This window comes from Rhinoraja longicauda, chromosome 1 (genome assembly GCF_053455715.1).
Source record: "Rhinoraja longicauda isolate Sanriku21f chromosome 1, sRhiLon1.1, whole genome shotgun sequence".
Lineage (NCBI taxonomy): Eukaryota > Metazoa > Chordata > Chondrichthyes > Rajiformes > Arhynchobatidae > Rhinoraja > Rhinoraja longicauda.
In genome coordinates, this window is record NC_135953.1 from 67,877,710 (window position 1) to 67,889,864 (window position 12,155).

Here is a 12,155-nt window from a genome sequence, read left to right on the forward strand (position 1 = left end):
CCTAATTGGATAGTCGCACCACAGGCACACATGCATTTCCTCTATGCTATATCAGTCCATGGTTCCATAATTATTTCGGAGTATGAGCCTCTTTGATTCTCAATTGCAAAGTTACCTAGTCAAATCCTGTAAACGAATCACCAGTCTCAAGCAATACAGGTATTATTTAATTTAACAAAAATCACTGGAACACCCTTGACTCTTTGGAGAACACCTCTTCATTATAATGAAGGAGGCCCTAGAGACACTTTTGTCATAGGTATATTATTCACTATAATGAATAGTAACCCTTCTCAACTCATTGCATTACATTAAACCAAAATATCCAAATTCCATTTCACCTAGACTCTTTGATTAACAAACTTTTGCTAAACAAAATGTTTTACAGTTATGTCTCCCTTTCATAAATCAAGGCTACATCCTAACTATATTCAGCAGAATAACATTCCAAAAACTAGTTCATATCTTCACACTAAGTTCTTCATTGACCACAAAAAGTCTGAGGAATGCAAATGTCTGTTGACTTTTGTGGGTGGGACAATTATAGTTTTAAAGGTTTTGATATGTAATTGTGAGACCATGAAATCTCATTCATTTTGCACTTTGTTTTTTAAAATAAAGTAGAGTGAGTCTAAAGTCAAGATGTTTAACTGTCATATGCACTTGGACTGGAACAATAAAATCCTTACTTGCTGTCACTCTACTGACACATTAATGTAATACAAGAAATAAATATACAGTAAACAATAATACAATAAATTATCAATTATTCAAGGTAACCAGACCATAATAGTGCATTAGAACATACTGCAATGTTATACAAAGTTGATAATAAGGATGAGGTATGGTTATGGTTAGGGTTATAGTGTGGTTCAAGAGCCTGATGAATGATGTGAAGAAGCTGTCCTTGCACCTGGAGTTAATGCTTCTAAGCTCCTGTACCTTCGTCCTAATGAGATGAGTGAGATGAGAGCATGGCCAGGGTGAGGTGGGTCTTTGATGATATTAGCTGCCGTCTTGAGGCGACACTTCTTGTAGATCTCTTTGATGGCAGGGAGCTCAATAACTGTGATGGACTGGGCAATGTCCAAAACTTTCTGCAGCCTCCCTTATCCTTTGGTGTTCAAGTTACTTGCTACAGGACCAAGCCTTGAAGCAACTAGTCAGTATATTCTCCACCATACCCCTGTAGAAGTTTGATTGAGTATTCAGCCTGGTAGAAAACTGGTGTTATTATTGAGTTAGTCACTTTTTGATTTATTGTTGAAAATTTCTAAATCACCACACCAAGTAAAAGATAACATTGAAAATTTTGGACCATAGATTGCTGAATCATCAACTGACGAATGAAAATGGAAGGGCAGAGTGATTGGATTTCATTTATCTTCTTAGTGCATTGTAGATAAAATGAGTCAATCCAAAAATACATCAATAACCTTTAGATAAGTTCCTAAATAGTTACAAAATACATATTTGGTCTGAAGATAGACAGAAAAGCTGGAGTAACTCAGACAGCATCTCTGGAAAAAAGGAATAGGTGGCGTTTCGGGTCGAAACCCTTCTTCAGACTAAGAGTCAGGGGAAAGGGAAATGAGAGATATAAACGGTGATATAGAGAGATATAGAACAAATGAATGAAAGATATGGGAAACTAACAATGATAAAGGAAACAGGCCATTGTTAGCTGTGGGCTAGGTGAAAACGAGTTACTGACAATGACACTCAACATGACAACTTTGAAGCTGGAACAATGACCTGGGTGGGGATGGACGGCGAGGGGACGCAAGGGCTACTTGAAGTTAGAGAAATCAATATTCATAACGCTGGGTTGTAAGCTGCCAAGCAAAATATAAGGTGCTATTCCTCCAATTTGCATTTGGCCTCACTTTGATAATGGAGGAGGCTGAGGACAGAAAGGTCAGTATGGGAATGGAAAAGGGAGTTCATGTGTTTGGCAACCGGGAGATCAGGTAGGTCCAGGCAGACTGAGCGAAGGTGTTCATTCAAAGATAGACATCTTTAGCTTAAACCTCTGGTTATGGTCATAGATACAATTAAAGTGCAGCCTTCATTTGGAAAGCAAACCATAAGACTGACACTTTCACATTCACATCCACATTGAAATGGGTTCTCCGTTTTCATTTTGTTCATTACATGCACACCAAATGTATCTTTAATCATTGTCCTGCATTACGAAAATTGCTCAGAAGTTCCTGAAGATGCCATTCAACCTCAATAGCACTATGCCCACTTCAGAACATAACTTCTGCAATGAAAGTAATAAACTTTTATCTGAATAAGGATTTGAGGATTTGCAAGATTAAATTGCATGCAGCTCATAAGGAGTTTGTATGAAAAAATTCTTTGAAAAAATACAAGGGGATTGTCTTCAAGACATGCTTTTCTCTTCTAGCTCCAGAGAAAGTGTAGCAACCAATCTCTTTCCCATATGCATAAAGTTCATGGCAGGGTAGTAATCAACATTGGTTTTCGCTGTCCATGTTTGACCTGATACCCTGACACCTCAACATTGTCAATATTGACCATTCCCTTGACCTCTGCCCTGACAGGATGCAAACATTGATGGGTGCATCTTGCTGGTGGATTGAACCAGGGATGGTGATCTTCAAGGCTGGGATGTTATGCTGCCATTAACAATGTTGGCAATAATGTTATCCTAACCTTTTACCAGATGATTTACTTTGGAACTAACCAAACTTTAGCTTCAACTGGCTATTTCACAACAAAAAGGAATACGGGTAAAGTAATCTGTAATCTCACTTTTTCTACACACCTAGTATTTGCAATGGTAGCCATCAGAGAAGGAAATCTTGGATAATATTTCAACCCTGCCCTGAGATGCTGAAACCATTTGTAACACTTCTACTTTTGGCCTATCTAGGATCAGTCAATTTGCCATGTATCGATTATTGTACCTGTGACATTTGAGGTTTATGTAGTTTAATAACAAAATATGTACCATAGGAATCCTCAATTTTGATATCAGAAATAGTTTTTCTTGAATTTATAATGCTCTTTTTATAGCATGGGTACTATAGCTTTGTAAACCCATTGTCATTTAGTTATTTCACATTGATGTTTTCTGAGAGCACGGAGGCTTTCTCATGCACCAGAGGACTGTGGAGTTTCAGCAAGTCTTAGCAGCACACTCAACAACAACAATGAGCACTTATAACCATTTTCAACGCTGTAAATCATCCCAAGACATATCAGATGATCGTTATGAAGCAAAATTTGTTGCCAAGCTACATTTGCAAATGGTGAAAAGATATGTCAGGAAGTAGATTATTTAACAGGAAAAAATGCATTGGGGTTTAGGGAAGGAGCTCAAGTGCTTACGGTCTTGGCAGCTGAAAGCATGGCTGCCGCAAGTAGAGGAATTAAATATTTGGAGTTGATGAAAACCCCAGAATGGAAAATGCAGAAATCTCAATCTGAAGGTTGGAGAGATGACAGATATCTGGACGGACTAGGCCATGGAGGCATTTATAAACAGGATAATTATTTTGTTAAATCAACATGTTACAATCAGAAACCAACATAGCACAGGAATTGTGGATGGACAGGAAAGTGCGAGTTAGTATAGAGACAGCTGAGTTTTAGGTGGCCACAAGTTAAGGGAAGGTGGAATGCTACCTGATCTGTGCAGGAAGGAACTTAAACCGAAGATAGACACAAAAAGCTGGAATAACTCAACTGGTCAGACAGCATCTCTGGAGAAAAAGAATAGGTGACATTTCGGGTCGAGACTCTTCTTCAGACTGAGGGAAGGGTCTGAAGAAGGGTCTCGACCCTAAATGTCACCTATTCCTTTTCTCCAGATTTGCTGTCTGACCCGCTGAGTTACTCCAACTTTTTGTGTCACGCTAACTGATCAGTTGAATATTTCTGGCATCTTCTGTTTTCCTTTCATACTTCCAACATTTTGTTTTATGTAGAATGAGGTGTTGCTGAAGTAGCTATGACCAAAGGTAACAAGAGGTGATTGTAATTCACAGGAGTTATTGGTATATTTGGAAACAGGCAATGTTTTTAAATGATGCATTCAAAGGCAGCAAAATCTTCAGAAAAAATGTCTACGGGACATCAAAGATATAACATGCAGTAATGGGAAAATAAATCATTTGATTCCCCAGCTGCAATGAAAAGAAAAGATGGTGCCAAAAATCCCACTCAATGGATCTGCACGTACTAGGTTTTCAAATCCTATAATGTAACTACAGAGGGAGAGAGAATACAGAAATCAGAGATGCAAAGGGATTGGGAATGCTGGTGCAGGACTTCCAAAAAGTTAATTTACACATCGAATCGGTGGTAAGGAAGGCAAATTCAATGCTAGCATTTATATCAAGACAACTGGAATACAAAAACAGAGATGTAATGCTGAGGCTCTATAAGGTGCAGGTCAGGCCGCATTTGGAGTATTGCGAGCAAATTTGGACCCCATATCTGAGGAAGGATGTGTTGGCTCTGTAGAGCATCCAGAGGAGGTTAACAAGAATGAGTGGGTCAGCATATGATGAGTGTTTGACAGCACTGGGCCTGTACTCGCTGGAGTTTAGAAAGATAAGGGGAGACCTCATTGAAACTTACAGAATAATGAAAGGCATAGATAGAGTGGACGTGGAAAGGATGTTTCCTTTCTAGGACTAGAGGTCATAGCCTTAGAATTAAAGGGCGCTCTTTTGGAAAGAAGGCGAGGAGGAATGTCTTTAGTCAGAGGGTAGTTAATCTGTGGAACAACATGCCACAGAGGGCTATGGACGTCAAGTCAGTGGATATTTTTAAGGCAGAGATAGACAAATTCTTGATTAGAACGGGTGTCAAGGGTAGCAAATTTGCAAATTTGCAGATGATACTAAGCTGGGGGGTAGTGTGAATTGTGAGGAAGATGCAATAAGGCTGCAGGGTGACTTGGACAGGTTGTGTGAGTGGGCGGATACATGGCAGATGCAGTTTAATGTAGATAAGTGTGAGGTTATTCACTTTGGAAGTAAGAATAGAAAGGCAGATTATTATCTGAATGGTGTCAAGTTAGGAGGAGGGGGAGTTCAACGAGATCTGGGTGTCCTAGTGCATCAGTCAATGAAAGGAAGCATGCAGGTACAGTAGGCAGTGAAGAAAGCCAATGGAATGTTGGCCTTCGTAACAAGAGGAGTTGAGTATAGGAGCAAAGAGGTCCTTCTACAGTTGTACCGGGCCCTGGTGAGACCGCATCTGGAGTACTGTGTGCAGTTTTGGTCTCCAAATTTGAGGAAGGATATTCTTGCTATGGAGGGCGTGCAGCGTAGGCTCACTAGGTTAATTCCCGGAATGGCGGGACTGTCGTATGTTGAAAGGCTGGAGCGATTGGGCTTGTATACACTGGAATTTAGAAGGATGAGGGGGGATCTTATTGAAACATATAAGATAATTAGGGGATTGGACACATTAGAGGCAGGAAACATGTTCCCAATGTTGGGGGAGTCCAGAACAAGGGGCCACAGTTTAAGAATAAGGGGTCGGCCATTTAGAACGGAGATGAGGAAGAACTTTTTCAGTCAGAGAGTGGTGAAGGTGTGGAATTCTCTGCCTCAGAAGGCAGTGGAGGCCAGTTCGTTGGATGCTTTCAAGAGAGAGCTGGATAGAGCTCTTAAGGATAGCGGAGTGAGGGGGTATGGGGAGAAGGCAGGAACGGGGTACTGATTGAGAGTGATCAGCCATGATCGCATTGAATGGCGGTGCTGGCTCGAAGGGCTGAATGGCCTACTCCTGCACCTATTGTCTATTGTCTATTGTTATGGGGAGAAGGTAGAAAAATGGGATTAGGAGGCAGAGACCAGCCATAATTGAATGGCGGAGTAGACCCAATGGGCTGAATGGCCTAATTCTACTCCTATAACTTGTGAACTTGTGAACTAGTTTTATATGATCAGATTAACATTCAGATCACATGTGCTATAGCTGTTCCTCAAGTCTGCAGCAACCCTGGTTGAATCTTATATATTAATTGACATTCCCAGGAGAACCTAATCATAGGAATGCTATAGGAAGGATGTTATTAAACTGGAGAGGGTGAAGAAAAGATTTATGGTGCTGTTACTGAGTCATGAAGGTTTGAGTTCTAAGGCAAGCTGAATAGACTAGGGTTTTTTATCTGGAACTTAGGAGGCAGAAAGGAAACCTTATAAGTTTCCCCCAGGATAGGGGAGTCTAAAACCAGAAGATGCAGGTTTAAGGTGAGAGGTTTTCATTTTACCCGTACCTCACCATACTGGTACATATGACAATAAACTCTACTTGACTTGAAGAACCAAGGAACCACAGTTGCTGGTTTATAAAAAAAGACAAAGTGTTGGAGAAACTTCAGCGGGTCGCGCAGCTTCTGTGGAGAACACGGATAGTTGATTTTTCAAAGGAGTTTGAAGAAGGATCCCAACACGAAATGTCACCTATCCATGTTATCCAGAGATGCTGCCTCACCCACCGAGTTACTCCAGCACTTTGTGTCTATACTTGACTTGACTTGACTTGAGGGGAAAGATTTAAAAGGGGCCTGTGAACTGGTGATGATCAGTAGCTGTCTAAGTTTTAATATAGTTGGAGGGCTACATTAAAGAAAGCATATTTTAAACCCCAACCTAACCTTGAGTCTTGAAGAAGGGTCCCGAGCCGAAACATCGTCTGTTCATTTCCCTCCACACCCTCTAACTGACCCACTGGGTTCCTCCAACTGTTTGCTTTTTGCTTGTTGCGACATTGCTTTTATGAACTACTGTTGATCTGTCTATCTACTTGATTCTGCCTCAGCACAAATCAGCCCTGCTCCACTTTTGGCTTCCTATCTGTACATGCTGAGTTTAGTTTGGTTTGGTTTAGTTTAGTTTAAAGATACAGCGTGGAAACAGGCTCTTTGGCCCAAGTCCGCACCGAGCAATGACCACCCATACACTATTATAGTCAGGATCAAACCCGGGTCTCTGGCTCTGTGAGGCAACAACTCTACTGCTGCGCCACTGTGTTTCCCTGAAGGTAAAAAAAAATTCAGTCATAGGGGCTGGGGGCCAATTATTTCATGCCAGTATGGTAGGTGATACTCTTGCAACTTAAAATGAGGATGAGCTTCCTTCTTGGTAAACTAGAGAGTTTGTACTCAGAAAGTAAGCGCAAAATGGACATTGCTCATTTCTGGTTTCAGTAGAACAGGAGGTAATCTCATTGAAATGTTCTGACAAAACTCCAACTTTGCCACAAGATGTAAAGTTGTCGTTTCCTGTATTGATGATGTCTCGAACCTGGGCTCACAGTCTCCAAACAAGTGCCTGGCCTTCGCACCGAGTATAAAATGGTGACGATATTTATTCCTATTGCAAGAGGCACTACATTTCCCATGGACTTCCTTGACTGTAAAGTTCTTTGCACTCTGGCATTGTATTGAACAGTGATTTATAATTAGAAATTATAATTGTTTCAATAGCTGAAAGTTTTCTACCAATTATGAATCTGCTGAATCCATAGAACAGAAGTGTGTGAGATAGCATAAAATACTGGAGCAATTTCGCAAGTGGGAAAGAAAGAAATGATGAGGTCAAAAAATTCTAAATCAATGTGCCAGGAAGATGCAGAAATAATGTTAAGCAATGTTTGAGTCTGAAGAAAGGGTCTCAACCCAAAACATCACCTATTCCTTTTTTCCAGAGATACTCCACTGATTTACTCCAGCTTTTTGTATCTATCTTCGGTTTAAACCAGCATCTGCAGTTCCTTCTTACACATTAAGCAATGTTTAGCTGGATACTGAGAGCAGAATTCTGGGCGAGCTTTGTGTGCTATATCTTTGGCAGATATTAAATGGCAGATATTAAGAGAGGGGATGTGGTTGGGACACAGGTTTCTAACCAATAAGAATATTCTATTCAGAGGCACTGTTTCCTTCCCCTTCCATTTGTCATGGTCCCAAAATGCTTGAAATTTAAACCTGCTTATGTGTCACAATGCAAATAATGATTTTAAGAGAGGCCTCTTTTTTTTCTTGCATAATCAAATTTCTGATCCAAATGGTTTGATCAGAAGCAATAAACTGGATTCTGATTGGATAGTGCAAGTTTACCGTAAACTTTAATTCATTTTGACCTACCTTCCTCAGGTAGCTTCTGTAAAACTGAAGGCGGGAACAATCTGTTCCTGGGTTTTCTAATTCGCTTATGTCGACGGGTCAAAATCAAGGAAAGTACTGGGAAGGCATTATTTTTGCAAGTACATTTTTTTTTCCCCAATTTCTCAGCACTTGATTAAAAAGAAAAGAGGAAAAAAAAAATTCTGCCACCTGTTTCTGCCACCTGTTCACAACCAGTGTGATGTTATGAATACATCAAAAAGGTCATGGGTCCCTCCTAGCGACGTACCTTGCTGGTTTTAGTGTTTTGCCTCAGGTAAGTGAGATCAGCAATTCTCTCTTGGAAATACTTGTCAGTCAAGTTAAGGTAACACGTCACCAGGCTCTTTTAAGAATTCAGCTGAAGTGAGTTCCGACGGTATTCAAGGTAAGATGTGCCTACATTTTATATTTAATTAAGTTAGCTAGATAATAAATAATTGACTGGACCTAGACGGTTCCTTCAAGAATTCTCAGTATGTTAATGCCAGCAGGTGCATTCTGAAACATGCCTTTTTTCCTTGCGTTGTAGTTAAGTCTGCCTGCATTCTCCCCCACAGCACACCCGGTGTAACTCCCGATTTCTCTCGCTGCGACAGGTTAACTTTGCCATTCTGGGTCACCAGAGATTAATAAACTCTTGATGCTCACAGTTTCTTGCTCAACTGACCTTTTTTTCTGATGGGTGTGAGCATGAGAAAAGGTAGATATCTGTGCTTCTACCTCAACTGGAATGTTCGGCTGGCCTTAAGCCAATATGGACTCAGTGAACAGGATAAAATTACAATTTAGATTTACGGGAAGTTGCCAGTGTTGCAGCAAAATTCTGGTTTGGTGACTTTAGGGGCAGGGCATTGCGAGACAAAAACTTAACTTGTTTGAGAAGAAAAGAAACCAGAAGAACAAAAGGGAGAGTCTAAACAAATTGTGAGTTTAAATTCACAATCTTAGTTTGGGCTACAAAAAGCTGGCAGCTTTTTGCTGAACAGCCATGTGGGCTGAAAACAAGCTTTAAGAGAATAATGCCTCACACTTTAAGACTGGCTAGGAATTTCTACTCGGTGCTGGAGCTTCTGAGCTGCTATTTAGCCCCCATGGAATATGCAGCTTAGGTCAGTGAGAGTCAGGTATTTTAGATTAACTGGGTCTAATTGTGCGTTTCACAAAGCTCGGTTACACTTTTGATGGTCTGAGAGTTGTTTCGAACAAGCTTACACGAGCGAAGAAAGAAGACTGAAACTTTTAGCTGCAGTAAATAGCAATAGAGGGAGTTTCTGGGCACTCCTTACCGAGATAAAACAAGAAAATGTGGGTATGTTGCCAGACCCTTTGCACTACTTACTCAGTGACGATGAAGAAACAATCAATTGCCATCTGAGGTCCCAAATCTAAAAGGAGGTAGGTCAAGATTCTCAGTTATTGTTCCTCTTCTTTATTTATTTTTTCTCAGTCATCAATGTCTGAGATTTTTTCACAAATAACTTTTGCAGGGGCATTCGCTATTTAAAATTCACTCAAATAGAAACCTGGTTATAAGTATGGGAAACTATAACAATAGAAAGGTTTGTGTAAATGGAAAACTATTTTCAAAGTTAATCTTTGGCTTAAATAATAGGTTGTTTTCAAGAATTCACAAGCAACTGCTGTGATTCAGAGTTTCATATATCATTAAACGAGTCTATATTGTGAAAGTGCCAAGTAAGCAGGGGAAAGGTTAAGTCAAATCAAGGCTGGTTGAAGATAAAAGTGAAAATCAGGCTCTGCTGTGGAGAATCTTAAGGGTTTTTGTGATAATAATCATGATCCTGTTTTTAGTCATAGATAACAGTGGTCAATCTAGAAATCAAGTATCCAAATATAAATAATCGAAGGATAGCAAAGCTTAAACAAATTAGGTAATTAATAATTATATAATTAAGCAAGGTTGCTTACAAAAGGCCCTGAAAGATAGCTTTGGTATTGTATGGTTTGTTAGAAGAACTTAAAAGGCATTTCAGGGCCAAGGGCTGATTGCCCCAGCAATCTCTGAAGAGCATGCTGAGGCATCACTGTTCTTTGCAATTTATCACAACAAAATAACAGTGTACTCTGTAAGTAATAGTGCATGTAAACTGTTTAATAAACAAACACCTCATCCCGAACCCATCAATTCAACCTTACTTTAAGTGAACAGTACAGCGTAACGAGAGAGTGAAAAAAGATAGAGAAAAATAAATCAAACAGAAAAGGCTGAAAATAGGATCCCTTCATTGACCACAGAATGTTATTAACACTGCGGTCCAACCTAACATTCCAAGGTGAGACAATTATCAGAACTGCAAATAGCAGTTTTGAGCAGAGTTTTTATTCTCTACGGAATCTAAATACATAACTACCATCATATTTCTCAAACCTATTACTGTAAGCTGCGGTCTCATTTTTACATCTCATTTTTAACCATTAACTTTGCCACCATCACCCAGTTGTGAACCTAAGGAATTTAATCAAAGCGCAGTTAGGTCACTGAAGTCTTAAGCTCCGCTGGTACTTTAAATCCAAACCAAGAAGTGCAACTTAAACGGGGAGCATTTCAGTAAAACTGTACTTTGATGATTTTGTCGGGCATGCTCTGACAAATGGTTCAAATGCTTGCATTTTGCTGAAAATAATTGCCATTAATGAAATTAAAGGAACACATAAACTGCAACCGCACAATTCGATGGAATTCAATTTGATTGGTGAAAATAATAATTATTTTTAGCATCATAACACGTCTAAAATAATGACCCACGATTAGAAGAAGCGAGACCAAATCCTTCCTTAAGGCCATTTCTGCTTTTCCTGATCCACAAGGAGCCCAGCTGAACATTGTAGAGTTGGCACCTTCTTTTACAACTGCTAGGTAACCCATATTGCACATTGCATTTTAAGTTGAACTCCCAATTGTATTCAAATATCTGTGTGCAATATCCTGCCTCACACAACACGGCAGCTCAGGAACCTCGGCATCCACGGCTACAGAAAGACAAGATTTCTTGTGGACATATTGGGAAAACACTTTGTGTATTTAATCATTTAACTACCCCAAAATATATTGAAATCTCTCTTGCCTTTCAGGAGGATGAGAGGGTTAATTTAGTTTAGTTTAGTTTAGAGAAACAGGCCTTTTGGCCCACCGAGTCCGCACCAACCAGCGATCCCTGCACATTAACACTACCCTACACAAACTAGGGACAATTTCCATTTATACAAGCCAATTACCAATTAATAATGAGGCTTATATTAACCAATTACCCAATTAATAATGAGGCTTATAGTCTTTAATTTTCTTAGGCAGTTTACATTATTTAATTTAACTTTTTCTTATCCATTTTGCCAATGGTATAAAATTTCCCATTCATCCCTAATCAAAAAATTGATTAATGTGGCAGAAAGTGGAAGCCAGTAGCAGAGAAAATACTAATATACAAATACTAATGAAAGAATGAATGAATAAGTTTATTGGCCAAGTATGCAGATACAAGGAATGTGCCTTGGTGCTCCGCTCACAAATGACAACACAAACATACAGGTGGCAAAAAGCTGATATGAATAAATACTGAAAATATATCGAAAGTATTACTTTCCGTGCAGTTAATATCTGAGTTCATCTAATTACGAGCATTATAAATCAATATGTTAGTTGGCTAAAGTATATCAATTTGTATTCAGGCCTTAAATTGGGAGACATCATCTTCCTCTGGAAGAATGCTTTAAATTGCAGCACAGAAACAATAATTTGATGTGCTACATTACCTTCTGATATTTAATATCTTGTTTATTTGCTCAATGCAAAAAAACAACTTAAAAACTTAATGTACATTTTATAATCAGAAAATGCAGGAACGGGGTACTGATTGAGAGTGATCAGCCATGATCGCATTGAATGGCGGTGCTGGCTCGAAGGGCTGAATGGCCTACTCCTGCACCTATTGTCTATTGTCTATTCGAGAAAAAGTTGCATGTAAAACAAAACAATTTT

The 12,155-nt window shown here is 39.4% G+C and overlaps 1 protein-coding gene across 5 annotated transcripts in view; it reads left to right on the forward strand.

Moving 5' to 3' along the window:
• The window catches only part of rbm47 (RNA binding motif protein 47), a 190,473-nt gene that overhangs the window by 38,102 nt on the left and 140,216 nt on the right, over window positions 1–12,155 (forward strand). Inside the window, exon 1 of one of the 5 annotated variants that reach the window (XM_078399551.1) lies at window positions 9,395–9,553. The exons of the other annotated variants lie outside the window; for them this stretch is intronic. The gene's annotated coding sequence lies outside the window, so the exon portion shown is untranslated. Of the gene's footprint in view, window positions 1–9,394; window positions 9,554–12,155 lie in introns of those variants that run through there. 5 annotated transcript variants of the gene reach the window in all.